Raw genomic sequence first — 14,184 nt, forward strand, 5'->3', positions numbered from 1 at the left:
TCCACAGTTATGGATATTTGAAATGTAAAAGTAATTGGAAAGAAACATATATTTTTCTGCAGCTTACTTGGGAAGTGTTTCCGTGTAATTAATGAGGTTCTTCTCGAGGTAGTTAACTTTTAAAGATCACTACATGAAAAAATGCCTTTGAATGTGCAATATTGTAAATTCAAACTGGCCACAAAGAGAAGTTAAAATAAACAACTTAACTATTGAAAATAATCATCACTACTTGCAGGGATCAGGCTAATGAAATCAAGCAAGGAAGCAGCAAATGTGCTCTTAACTCTGTTGGTGTCAATCCAAAGTAATGCTACTACCTTGAATGGAGTGAATCTGGAGCAGTATGTGTTGGCATACTCTGGGAAGGAAGCGCTGCCTTACCTACAGGTGATTAAATGAAATAATATTATCATACTCATAGTTAAGTTTGAATGCTCTCCTAAAATCTGATTCTCGTTATATTTTATTTTCATTCTGTAGCAGATGCTTTTTGGGTTGGATGCATCAGACTCTTGAGGCCAACACACCCTGTGAATACTGTTTAAAAAAAGCATGTATGGATTTCTTTCCTCTTTGTTGTGTTGTCAGTTTGGCAGGACAACAGCACTGTGCATGAGAAGCGGAAAGAGCAAATAGATGTGTTCTTTAGCTGCCTATGGCCTGGATCTGATCACGTCCTGTTCCTTGTGATGATAGCACTCGTGAGCCTGGAATCATTCATGATTCAACAAAATTAGGTCCATTGTAACTGTGGCAACCCAAACCTTAGAAAGCAGCTTATGACCTCACACTGAGGCTGCTTCTCTGTGAGTATTACTGAGTTTTTTTACTCCTCGCTAAGCTATGTTTAATTGGCCAAGGGGAAAAAAAACAAAACAACTGTTCTTTGAGTATGACAATGTTTTGATGTTTTGTATTTTACTTGGACACAGTCTCAGTAACAGAAAAAACAGAAATTGGGAACTCAGATGATGACATCGATAACAAGTTTTGTCGTTAAAGCATTGAATATTTTTTGCTGTTTCACTACCAAATCTGACCCTGAATTTTGATCTTCTTATAGGCCTGTCTTTTCAGAGACCTTGCTTTGACCAGGATTATATGAATAGGATGAGGAGGGCGCAACTGGGAGTCCTCAGCAAGGCGTGCAATGGTATGCGTATCAAGGAGGAGAGAGATTGTGTCTAAAGAAGGTAAAACAAGAACATGAAAGGGAAAAATATAGAAAAACTTCTTTTGAAAATAGGTGAAAAGGAGATAATCTAAAATGTTGTTTAGCCAGGAAGTTTTTAAAAAGCAAAACAACCGTATCCCCTTAAAATGAAGCAACTGAGCCCTGTACACGTGATATTCATGGCAGTTTATCCAGGGTCTCGGCTGGAGTATGACATTAGATGTGACCTGCAAAGAACATATAAGAAATTGTCTTTATGCCCTTTCCCCACTTTCATTTTGATACGTATAAACAGCTTAAAAGTTGTTTGTTTCTTTAAATAATAGAATTACTTATCTCAGGAGTGCCTGTGATGTTAAGTATATTTGTAATATTTGAGGAAAGCTTTTTGAATTCTCACACATGAACTTCACAGATTTATGCTTTCACCATTGTACTGGGTCTGTAGTCACCTTGGAGCCTTCTGGTAAAGCAGGACTTCAATTTCTAATGTGAAAAAAAAAGTACTAATTTAAAAAAGAAACATTTTCAAACATTTTGGTTCATCTTTATCTCTCGTCAGTGAGCAAATAAGAGCACAAGCCCAAATCCTTTGTCTCTCTTGTAGCTGACCTTTAATAGGTGAGTGGGAAATAATTTTGTCATACTGCTCCTCTCCAGAGGAGACAAAATCACTTTTTGAATGTGAGATGCTTACGTTTGAAATAGATACTAAGCTGCTCTGCACTGATGTGCTTCTCAGTATGTTCAGAAGAACCCTTTTAGATACCTAAGTATCTAGGAGACTGTAACTGCAAAACTACAGACACTTCTGAGTCTAGTCATCTGGTAAGCCAGATCCCCGAGTTGGCTGGACCCTTTTGAAGGCTGTCTTGAGAAAAAGGACATGTGCCAGAGCAGGAATTAAACCTAAAAGTGAGTCTGCTCCCGTAACCACTGAATGTTATTTTCTCTGCAGCAGCTGATTTGTCTCTGTGTCTTTCCAAGTCTTATACCATTTGTGCTTGAACCAGTTTCCAAAATACCTGGCATGAGGTGGTCTGCCAGGAGTATGGAAAGCCTTGTGTTGTGGATAACTCCTAATCTGACCTTTTGTGCTAAGCCAGCTATAAAGAGCTGGGAAAAGTCACATCATCAGAGCTTTCTCTGATTAATAGGAGAATGCAGCTGCTTTAACTTTTAGCAGTTTAGTGGCCAAACTAGGTGTGCTCAGCTAGCATATTGGATTGTAGTACTCATCTCTGCAGGCTTCATACACTTTGTTTTTTTTTCCTTTGGGTTTTCTTGGGTTGGGTTGTTTGGGGGAGGGAGTGTAGGTGAGCTTTGCCTACACTAGCTCCCCAAGCTTTCCTAGTCCTTCTTGCTGCCACAGGACTGCTTTTGCCTTCTCCTATATGAGTATCATTCCAGATTCAGGGCAAAGGCACAGAAAGGCAGCAGCTCTTTTAGTCTTTAAACGCCATTTGTAAAGTTAAAGGGCTAAATACTGGTTCCAGCTGAATACTAAATACCTAAATACTTTCCTACTGAAGTGTTACTCCTCATAATGCAACAGTAGACAATCCTGGGTGAGCATATTTTATGATACTAAGGCACTTTAGTACCAGCACCTAGTGATACACAGGCCCTTGCTACAGTTTGTCCTTCTGTATTAATGAGGAATTCCTTTCTACTTCCAGCTCTGATAATGGTGACTATAACACTTGGTCTAGCAGCTGATCTAGCTAAGGGAGCAGTTGTTTCATGTGTTTCTTAAAGACTAATGAGTGCCACTGCTAAATCTTTACAGCTCCATCATGCTAATGCCAAAGAAAAGAGAGTATTTGATTTTCTTAAAAAATTTGCTTTTGGTGGTCAGCCCCTCACAAATACCCTGAGCTCTGTTGAGTTCTCTTTCTATTGAATAATTTCAGTGTAAGGCCCTTGTAAAGTTTGCCCTAAAATGGATTCAGTCCAAACCTTTTGTTTGTTCGTAAAGAGCAAGTTATAGACAGTAGATCTTTCTTTCTTGTTTAATATGTATAAGCTCCTTTGCAAGCTCTATCCAAAGAACATTCAGCTAGTTACTCAAGGCATCTTGTTATTTAGAGCCACTGCTTGTAAAGGAAGTGAAACTGCTTCTTTTGAGAGAAAGTGCAAGCAATTCTTTATGACTTTTTTGTTTCCCCTTTTTAAGGCCCAGCTGAGAACTACTTGTTCCTTTCTCATTGAGAGAAAACTCTCACTGTGTCTGATTCTCTTGCTGCTCTAATGTAAGGGAGAAATAACTGAAATTAGGCGAACTGCTTTACAGTTAAACAGTATTAGAGGAGAACTGGGGCCACTGACAGGGCAGCTTTCTCTGTGTAAGGGGGGTTGAGCTAAGTTCTTTGCTTTCATATATGGTGAGTCCTTTCCACATGAGAACAGTCAGGCGTGGATGAGGAGGTGGTGCCTGCTGTTATGGAACATTATATGCTTGTTTTTTCCAAAGTGGGTCACTGATGTTTTTAGATAAGTGCTGTAAGCCAGTGTTGATTCAGATCTGTTTTTCAGCATAGCTGCCAGCTGATGGGCAGCCTGTCTGCTTTCAGACTGGTTGTTCCTGAAAGAGCTGGGTATACCGCTCTCCTGTGTCCCTTTGTCTTGGCCTAGGTGTACAGCCCTCAAAACCTGGCACGTGCCTTTAGAGAACAGCTCTCAGTTTAGGGGATGCCTGTGCCATTTCCTTAGAAACCTCCAAGAAGAGGCATGCCAGGGAAGCCTATAGCCTGGGCAGCGGGTAAATAGGACTGAAGGCCCTGTTATGAGTAGGACTGTAGTGGGCAGGTTAAGAGGGCTTCTGCCCTTTTGTTGTTAGTCCTTTCTGTCCCTTTCATTAGTGGCAGTCCCCACTCCCCTGCTACGAACTGGGAACTTTCGTGCTGCTAGTACACCGTAACAGCTGCTCAGCCTTCCTCGTTCCCAGGCACTGGGTATAGAGAGCTGGAGAGAACATGTGGATGCATCCCAAAGTGTGTCCCAGGAAGAATATGTTTCTTCTTGCCTACAGCCTAAGGATGCCAGCTTCCCTTGGACCTACTTCTGCCCCAAACTGGATGTACCAAAGTAGATTTGCGACCAAGGTATTGCTGTGGCCCATAGCCATACAAACACAAGTGACTAAACTGTGTGGCTCACCAGCTCTGAACAAGTGAGGTGGGAACTGCTTTTCTTCATGTGCTGCATTAGTATACAAAGCAGAGGCTTAATGTAATCCCCTGGAGAGCTGCCTGTTACAATTGTGACATAGCAATTAGACCTGAGTGATTAGAGACTGAGCAGTTGTGGGATCTATTCCTGGCTCTGGGAGGGAGTGGTTCCTGTGAAGAGAGCAGAATTGGGCTTGGGCAATTTAGTCTTGGTTTTGGGAGGAGACATGAACTAGAGGTTGGCGCAGAGGACTGGCTTTCAGGATTCCTGGTTTCTATTCCTGTCCTATGAGCATGAGCTAGTGATCAGAACAGGAAGTGTGGAGTCCATCCTCTGAGGAGCCCCCACACTGTATTTCAGGAGTCGGATGAGATCTTAGGTATCACAGTATCCTTATGTCTGAGGCAGCAATCCTTTCCCTCCTCTCCAGAGGTTTGTTTCAACTGTGTCCTCAGTTGTGCTTATACTCTTTTAGTCATAAATGCATAGGAAAGAGGGCATATGTGGTGACAGTTAGGTATTGCCAGAAGTTGTACCTTCAGAATACAGCAGCTCTCCTTCAGATACGAAACAAAGAAGCATCCAATCACAGAAATGGTTGCTTCTCTGCAAAGAGCAAACCAAGTGACCTAATTCAGCTGCAGCAATAGCTCTTCAGATGATTCCCTAAGCAGGCACCATGGTGGGCTAGGCTGCAGCTGATTCATCATTTTCACTGTGGCAGAGATTGGAGCTTTCAGGCCCTAAGGATTTCACTGTTTCTTTATTAATTTTAAATTGATTAAAATGAATTTTTAAAATACCAGGAGAGACTTGCCTAAAGAAACGGTTATAAAAAAAGAAGGAAATAAAGTCAGTCTGTGGGAGTTAACTATGTACTTAACAATCTCTGGCTTATGCAGCTGTAAGCAACAATCGCAGAGGCTGGAGGAATCTTATGTCAGCTATTCTGTCCCTGCAGAAGAGCAAAGACGAGATTAATCCATTATTATAAACAAGTGAGGATCATAAACTGTCCTTGCTTATAAACCAGTGCAAACCCACTGGTGTCCTCATCTGTGGCAGTATGGGCAGCATGAACAGGCTTCTCTTCTCAGCTACAAGGTTTTGTCCAGAGGTCAACATCTCCTGGGGCAGTGCAACACTGCTGGAGCCAAATGTGCATTCCCTTTTCTCCTAGCGTCAACAAATGCCTGAGGAATCTCCTCATATGGTCTAGCAACAACCTAGAGTAGTCTGTATACCTGGAGTATCTGTGTACCAGAACAGGCCATGAGGGACAAAAACTGAAGGTCATGCTTTGCTCAGCCTCCAAGCAACTGTGCTGTAATGAGTGTGGGCAGTCACAAATTGGTGGAGGATCCTTTAGCCTGCAGTCAGAGGACATTACAAATTGTGTTTTCCCTGAGGCCATTCTCTTTTGCTGTTCATGCCCCCCACTCCATGGGATGGAAGCTGCCTCACGCTGTGAAGCACGGGGATTTCTGTCCCTTATAATTTCCATCTGCTGCAATGTAACTGCAGAAGTCCAGGTTATCCGTATAAGTATTTAAAGCTTTTGCCTTCTGTCTCCCCCTTGCATACTCCTCGTAAGGAGGCAGGGGCTGCACTAGGGGAGGTGGGTGCAGTATGCCACGCTGCCAGCAGCACAGGGTGCCTGCGGAGCCACCCGAGTCGGCACCAGTGAAGAGACTTCCATGCCGTGCTGCGCTCTAGAGACGTAGGACCCCTCCGGAGCCTACAGAAATGTGATCAGAGCCCACTCCACATAGGGAAATCTCCCGAAGATTCATCCTGGGGACTTCATCCCTCATGACACTGCCTGCTGCTTTGGAGAAGGGAGGTGGGCAGTGACACACGCTTCCATGGGGCTGCGCGGGAAGGAGGCGGTGCACAACTTGGCCCTGGCTTTTCAATGGGGATTGTTCTCCATTCGGATGAAGGTCAGGGCTAGCTCAGACAGCATAAACAGTAGATACAGCTTTTTGTCCTGTAGATAAATACCAAACAAACAAGGCAGGTGGAAAGCTCTGTGGTGCTTCAGAGAAGACAGAGCAGGAAGCTGAGAGAAGTGAAGGAGCAGAACACAGAATTAGCCTAGAGATAATGAAGCAGCAGGTTCTGTCAGACCCTTTTATGTCTATCTGAAAAAAGAAAACCTGTTATTCCAATGAGACAAGAAAAAAACCCACAAAACCTCGCAAAAACAATTTGACGCTCGCTATTGATTGAAGTAATGGAGCAAGCGGAGTTTTAAGAAGTTGCACAAAAGCATCTTTGCTCTGCTTTAAAAATCCCTCTAAAAGATACACTGATATTAGTCATGTCTTGTTCACCTGTCTGCCCCTTCTCATCTCTAGGTCTTAAAAGCTGAAGTGTTCTAAATTCCCATTCCAAAGCAAAACCTATTTCTGCCGTGTCCAGCATTCAGCTATCAGTCTTGCCTGAAATGCTGTAAAGCAGATATTACTGTGGAAAAAGCTGGGCTTTTCCTATTCACCTCCTTGAGCATCAAGTGGTTTCAACTGGGATGCCTGGAAAAGCTCATCTCTTTCCCTTGTCCTGCAATATCAGATAGGATTCATTCCTTCTTAGGCCTTAATGTCCCACAGCCAGCGACAGAGCTTCCTCCTTGGTGGCTCCTCACCTCTGCAGTACGCTCCCTCTGGCTTCACCTCTGACACTTATGAATGATGAAGGACCAGTTTATTTTGTGTGGTATGTGGACTGATGTTTTATCTGGGATTGGTTCATGTGCAGGATTAAACACATGCTTTAATTTTTTTGCAACTGAGGTGTTGTCCAAATTAACAAATGATATTAATGAATTCCTTCCTGTGTTTAAACAGACTCAGATTCAGTACTTTACTCAAATTAGCAAATTATTAAGTAGGGTAAGAATAATACTGGGTTACAAAATGTTCTTGCTTCATTGATTTTGACAATTGCAGTTTTAGTTTTATTTATTTATAACAAATCATTGTACTAATTTACTATAGCATATTTCTGTTCAGTAATGAAATTAGTGACATGAGACTGCAGCACTTGCTGTTAACTCTTTGCTGAGTAATATGCACATTAATTATATTAGAGCAACTTTAAAATACATATAGACTCAAGAGTTAAGGTGTTTTAAACTTGCTTGTTCTTCATGTAGGTAAAAATAGTGTCATCTAAGACTTGATCCTAAACAAGTAAGGAAATCAGTGTGACTACTTATGGGAGGAAAGTTCTAGTACTGTGAAATCCTTTAAGTCTCTGTAGGGTCAGGCCTTAACCAGCAGACATTAAAGAGCATATTTTGAAGTTTTAAGGGCAATTTTCTTTTCTAAGGGTGTCTTAGTCTCATTTGATTCTAGTTAAAAGATAATTTAACAAGATTGCCTTCTCTATCCCATATGAATTGCTGCAAGTTTGGTTTAAGATCTGCTGCTGTTAATGATAATCACTGGTCTGAAGGTCCCAGAAATGCTGGCACTGTGGGCCTGAAACATGACTTTGACAAAACAAAATGCTGTAGGATTCACAAGGCAAAACAGACTTGAAAATAGAGAAAATATTTTTTCACATTTTTTTTAAGTTTTATCACTCAGCTGCGCTATTTGTAGCAGTAGTAGACATAACATTTGCAGAAAGAAACGTGACAGACATCTACTCAGCTGGCAGCACTGTTTTTCTGCACCGATACCACGTCTTGCCAACAGTTCCCATCCTGTGGTGCAACTTGTATGGAGTTACCTAACAAGCACACTGGCTGTCCTCGTCATACATTTCCATTTTTTCATGAGCTGGAGATAAGACATGCCCAGCTATGCCAGGAATTAAAACAATCCAACTTGTCCATTTTTGTTTGGTGAAAATGCTGTCCAATATTCTTGGAGAAAAAAATTTATGTTCTTGGTATTTTTCTGCCATTTAGTGGTGATAACTGTCAAGTATCAGAAAGAACCAACAAATTAAGATATTCTTCCTAGCAAGTGCCTTACCTTCCACCCTATTTTGCTTCTTTTAGCTCCAGGCTAATGGTATTGCTTCTGAATCAATAATGATCATCTTCCTCCAGTTGTACCAGCAGTCTGCCTCCTAGGGTTTGTGCTTTTTAACAGCCTATGCACCCTCTTTCTTACACTGTCTTGCTACAAAAAATGTGTAATTAATGCTTCCGCTTCCCTTTCTTGCAATCTTTGCAAGGTCTTCTGAAAGCTGTGACTTGCTGGATAAATAGAATCTGGGGCTTTGCCCTTTAAAAGTTAGCATCTGTGAATAGTTCACATCAGATAATTGAGCTGCATTTTCCTTCTCCCTGGGAATTTTCTGGAGACACTGGTGTTGCTGTGTTCAGACACTGAAGCAGTGAGCTGGTGCAGATGTATACCTAAGGATGACTCGCTGGGTGCTTACCTGGCTCCTGCGCTCTTTGCAGTGGAGGCAGGTGGAAGGGCTGCGCGCAGGACATGAGGAAGGTCAAAAGCACCTCACGTTACGCTTGTGTCATCTCTCAACCCTTTTGTTAATTCCTGCAGCACCAGACAGGCTTCATATGACCAAAGGGAGAGTCACACTGCCACACAGGAGGTAAAATAAGGGGGAGAGCACTCCTGACAGTACAGCCTCCTTTTGCCTTCCAAAAGTCAAGGTGCAGAGCCAAGCTTTGCTGCAAAAGCTCACTTGACCTTTACGTAAGCATTCCTTTGGAACAGGCCTTGCAGCACACACTGCAGGTTGTATCAACTTGCAGCCTCCCTCTTCAACAGGTTGATACAAAAGAAGTCTTCTAGAAAGTGGTACTCTTGAAAAGTACATTTTTTATATTTTTAAACAGTATTATTCACAAATTGTCATAAAATACTTTGGGACAAATTTTACCCTGGGTAGTAATTCCACTGGACTTAAGAAATGCATGTTGTGACTTTCTACAGTTTGCTCAGGGAAGGGTCATGTTCGTAATGGGCAGCTATGCTGTCAGAGATAAGGTGATATAATACATAAAATCAGGCATATCTGTCTTCTACCGCAATAGCAGGAATAGCAGGACTGTGGCCTGGAGTGCTTGTGGATGGGAAACCTGTGTGTGAGGCTTGCTACTGGTGTGCAGTGTGATGATTCTTAACATGTCCTGAGCTTTGTTTACTGCATGGGAAAGGGGGGGAACTTTTCATAAAATGCTGGCAATCTTGGCTGAGAGCATTGCTTACAAGAAAATAATAATGGGATAGAAACTGATGAAATAGATTGAGACAAATACACAGGTTTTTAGGAATTTTCAAAAGGGAGGAAATTCCATTACTTGGCTGAATATTATATTCCCAGTTTTCTGCAGGAAAATGCTTTTATTGTTTGCTGAGGGAGCACAAAGAAGGGAGTACTTTATGTATTGGTTTCTATCCATCAGCTACTAGAAATTAAATGCTATCGTTTGTCCTGGCAAATACCAGTTTGCTTTACTAAAATACGTATGTTTGCGCAGTAAAGTACTATGATGTCTAAGTAACGTATGTGGGATAATACCACTGTAACGTCTTAGCGTATGAAAGACATGTCCTCACAGCAGCCTGGGAAGGAAATTAGAGACCACAAAGTAAGTAGCGTCTCAAAGTGCTCCAGGCACTCAGTGTGAGCTGAACTAAATAAGCAAGCCCTGCCCCAAGCCCTAGGACAGACCTGGCAGGGTTCACACTGAGGCGCGCGCGCAGCCCTCTCCCAAAAGCAGAAGCGCCAACCCTTCCCTGATCCAGAGGCAGGCCAAGACCATGCAGGCACGTCAGAGACCTAGCACATGCAACCTGGTTTGTAGGAGCACAGAAAGGCAGGGAACATTTATTTTCTCGGCTTTTTCCCTAAGATTAGGTTGTAGTTCATTCTCTCTCCACCCAAATGGACTTAATTCCTAGCAGTCCTGTGTGCTGGAGACTGGTGCCCCGGGCAACACCCTGGCTCAGGGAGGGAGGTAGCGTGGGGTGACGGCCATCCCGGGACTCCCAAGGGTTTGGCCCCAGAGCAGCGGCTTTCTTGCTGCTGCTTTTTTCGTGTAGTAGGCAGACGAATATACCGAGGAAATAGCAAACCCCGGGGGTCAGAAATGCTGTAGGAAGGGAAGAGAGCACAGCCGCGCTTGCTGCGAGCAGCACACGCTGTGGCGGGGAGGAGGAGGCGCCGCCGCGGGCCGCAGCCCCAGTGCCGGAGGGCCGGCGGCCCCAACGGCCGAGGGCGTCGCGCGCCCCCCGCCCCCCTCCCAGCGCGGCCCCAACGGCCGGGGGCGTCGCGCGCACCCCGCCCCCCTCCCAGCGCGGCCTCAACGGCCGGGCGCGTCGCGCACTTCTCGCCCCCCTCCCAGCGCGGCCCCAACGGTCGGGCGCGTCGCGCGCACCCCGCCCCCCTCCCAGCGCGGCCCCAACGGCCGAGGGCGTCGCGCGCTTCCCGCCCCCCGCTCCCCTCCCAGCGCGGCCCCAACGGCCGAGGGCGTCGCGCGCACCCCGCCCCCCTCCCAGCGCGGCCCCAACGGCCGAGGGCGTCGCGCGCTTCCCGCCCCCCGCTCCCCTCCCAGCGCGGCCCCAACGGCCGGGGGCGTCGCGCGCACCCCGCCCCCCTCCCAGCGCGGCCCCAACGGCCGAGGGCGTCGCGCGCTTCCCGCCCCCCGCTCCCCTCCCAGCGCGGCCCCAACGGCCGGGGGCGTCGCGCGCACCCCGCCCCCCTCCCAGCGCGGCCTCAACGGCCGGGCGCGTCGCGTGCTTCCCGCCCCCCGCCCGCTCCCAGCGCGGCCCCAACGGCCGGGGGCGTCGCGCGCTTGCTGCCCCCCTCCCAGCGCGGCCCCAACGGCCGGGGGCGTCGCGCGCTTGCTGCCCCCCCCCTCCAGCGCGGCCACAACAGCCGGGGCGCTGGGCACCGCCGGGCCGCGAGGACGCAGCCGGTGCTTCAGGATGGCGGCCAGCTCGCAGGTGGCTGCCGGCAGCCAGCCGAGGCTCCCCCTGGCGGCGGAGCGGCGATGGCGGCTCTCCGCGACTCCCGGTCAGTGAGGGGCGGCGGGCGAGTGGGCGGCCCCAGCCCCCTGCGGTGCCTCTAGGCAGCGGCCGCGCGGGCGTCGGCGTTTCCCCGCTGTGGGGGCGTGGGAGGAGCTGGGGGTGGAGGGAGGGAGGGAGCGAGCAGCCACAGAGCGCCGGCTCGCGAGCCTGCCGCGGGCTTTGTGCCGGCGTCGGCCGCTAACGCCTCGGCTCAGCGTGACTCGGAGGCGTTCGCTGAAGCGGGAGGCGTCGTGGGGGCCGCGGGCCCGCCCGAGGGCGGCCTGCCGTGAGCGGCGGCGGGAGGAGCGCAGTTGCCGCCCCGCTCCACTCCGCTCTGCCAGGGCGGCGCGGAGCGCCCCCCGCTGCCGTCACGGCCCCCCCGCCATCTCTCTAGGTATGGTTGTGTTTACACAGTGTGTGAAATGCTTTTAAGAAAGAATGAGTGGAATGATTGGGTACGTACAGTCCTCTCTGTTATGTAGTGTGTTAAGGCATACCCTGTGCCTTTATCCCACAAAAGTGAGATGAAGTAAGGTAAAAAATTAAAATTACTTTCTGCATCCGAGTCGTCTTTCTTCTTTAGGTTTATTGGTTTTACTACCGTGTTTGTTTGCGTTCTCTGTGCTGTTAAGCTTCCCTAATACTGTCATCATTCCTATGGTCAAGGAACTAAGAGTCTCACACTCAAATATACAGCATTTTCTTCCATTAATTTTTTATCACAACCTGACAACATGCTTGTGTTTGCAGAGTTCACAGAGCTGTGTAGGACAATGTGGGAGATAAGAGGAAAAAACTGTATTGTCTGGTGTAGCTTACACCATTGTTATCTTGAGAACAGCATAGTTTGGAAATGAACTGTGGGTTGGGAACCAGGAGTTCTATAGCCAATCCTGCGATTGTGGCTGATTTCATTGGTTTAAGCAAGGCAGATCACCTGTTTGCTTCAGTTCTCTCCCATTCTACAGACAGGCAAATACAATGTGATAATTAAATGATTCATGTGCACAGAACTTTTCCCAGGAATATCAGTGGCCTCTTGCCATTGTTCTGAGTGGGAGTAAGCACAATTAATAAGTTAGTGTTCATTATGTAGTATCCCCACTTGACTGATAGGAAAACTGAGATAGAAATGGAAAGTTCATTATTAATTTTGCTGTGGAAGTCTTTGAACATGACCAGTGGTGTACTAATATTGAGTATTATTCATTGTTAACAAAATGTAGTTTAATTTATATATATGCACATTGGTGCATTAGAAAAATGAAAATAAAGTGAGGTGAACCAGATGGCCTAATAAATCTTTATCAGCTCTAGCATTTGTGAGTGATTCTGATCTCATTGGAAGTTTTGCACTGGCATGGTTTCACTGACTTCATTAGAGTTATTCCTAATTTATGTCCATGTAAGTGAGATCTGTATTGTTAAAAGAGGCCAGTCATTGCGTGTTTTAAAAGGGGCATCACTCCAATGCCTGCATTAGATCCGCTAAGGCTGGGTTTTGGAAAAACACTTTGGGCAAAATCATCTTTCTGTGCTCATTTTTACTCTGGTGGGAATATTTCAGGTAGCTCATGCAGGGAAAGCAAGGCTTGGTGAAATCCAGAATTCAGCTGCTCCAAACAGTGCAAAACTAGACCCTCTTGTTATAATGTGATGCATAGTGTAAGATGTGATGGTGATGAACTGCTGTTATTGTTGAAGCACTGCATATTCAGAGTGGAACACAATGTTCACAGGTGGTTGGTGCAAGTTATGTTTGTATTAATAACTATTTTGCATGCGTCTATCCAGATAAACAAAGTCTGTATATTGTCCAATTAGTAATAGATTCTTCATCATTTAATCTTGCCACTTCTTTAAAATTGTTAGCATCAAAATGTTGGTGGCCTTTGGTTGCTCATCCTTGGTTATGTATCACAGCCACTCAGTACTGTGTAAGTAAAAATGACCTGTGCCTGAAAAGCTAGTCACGCAGGCACTGACTATAGCCCTCATCTCTGGAGTACAGTGCCCTTGCTGCTCACTAACACCTCAGTGACTGACTGGGCTTGTGTTAGAGGTCTAGGGCCCAGTACAGACTGTATGAATAGAATAGTAATTTATTACAGTATTGTTGCTTGTGTCCTCCTATTAGGGGAAAAAAAATGTAAAAGTTATTTGTGCAAACCATTCAACATGAACTTTGTTAACTCACGTTCGGAGATGCAGAATCCTTTGGTAACAGTTGTTTTCTCACATTTCTTTAAATAATGTGCTGGGTGTTAAGTTTTTTTGTTCTAAGTGTTCATAACAAAAGGCCTCTACCAGGTCCTTCAAATAAAACTAAAAAACTATAAAACTCAGAGATCTGATGAAATCTTTATGTCTTTATAAGTTATCACATATCAGGTAAACTATGTTTGTTAGCCCACATTAAATGCAGGGTAATATACCTTACTATAACACTCTACACCTGACCAAAAAAAAAAAAACAAACAGATGTAAGAAACAAAGAGAAAATAATATCCAGCTTAAAATATTGCAGCTCAAGTAAAAAGTTCAGGTCAGTTGCAAATGAAACATCTTGGTGTTACCCTTTCATGAAAAAAAAGGGTAAACATTTTGTTTTGGGGCAGTTCAAACCACATTTTTTAGTATTTTTGGTTCAGCTACTGGATCAAAACATTGCTTACTCACACAATGCTAATGATGTTTGTCAGTTTAATGATCTGGATTGTATTATTATTTCTAATTGTTTGTTTCCTGCCTTTGTAATGTCCCGAAACAGCTGATTTTCTCGAGGATTAGATCCTGAAATTAAAATACCATACATCAGAATGGTGCCATTGGTGACTT

General features: G+C 45.2%; 1 long non-coding RNA gene across 1 annotated transcript in view; it reads left to right on the forward strand.

The window, feature by feature from the left end:
• Nucleotides 1-537: 537 nt before the first annotated feature.
• The window catches only part of LOC106484188 (uncharacterized), an 86,422-nt gene continuing 72,775 nt past the window's right edge, over nt 538-14,184 (forward strand). The window contains exons 1-2 of the long non-coding RNA XR_001292532.2: nt 538-809; nt 1,067-1,196. This is a non-coding gene — a long non-coding RNA (uncharacterized lncRNA). The remainder of the gene's footprint in view (nt 810-1,066; nt 1,197-14,184) is intronic.

This window comes from Apteryx mantelli, chromosome 9 (genome assembly GCF_036417845.1).
Source record: "Apteryx mantelli isolate bAptMan1 chromosome 9, bAptMan1.hap1, whole genome shotgun sequence".
Classification (NCBI taxonomy): domain Eukaryota; kingdom Metazoa; phylum Chordata; class Aves; order Apterygiformes; family Apterygidae; genus Apteryx; species Apteryx mantelli.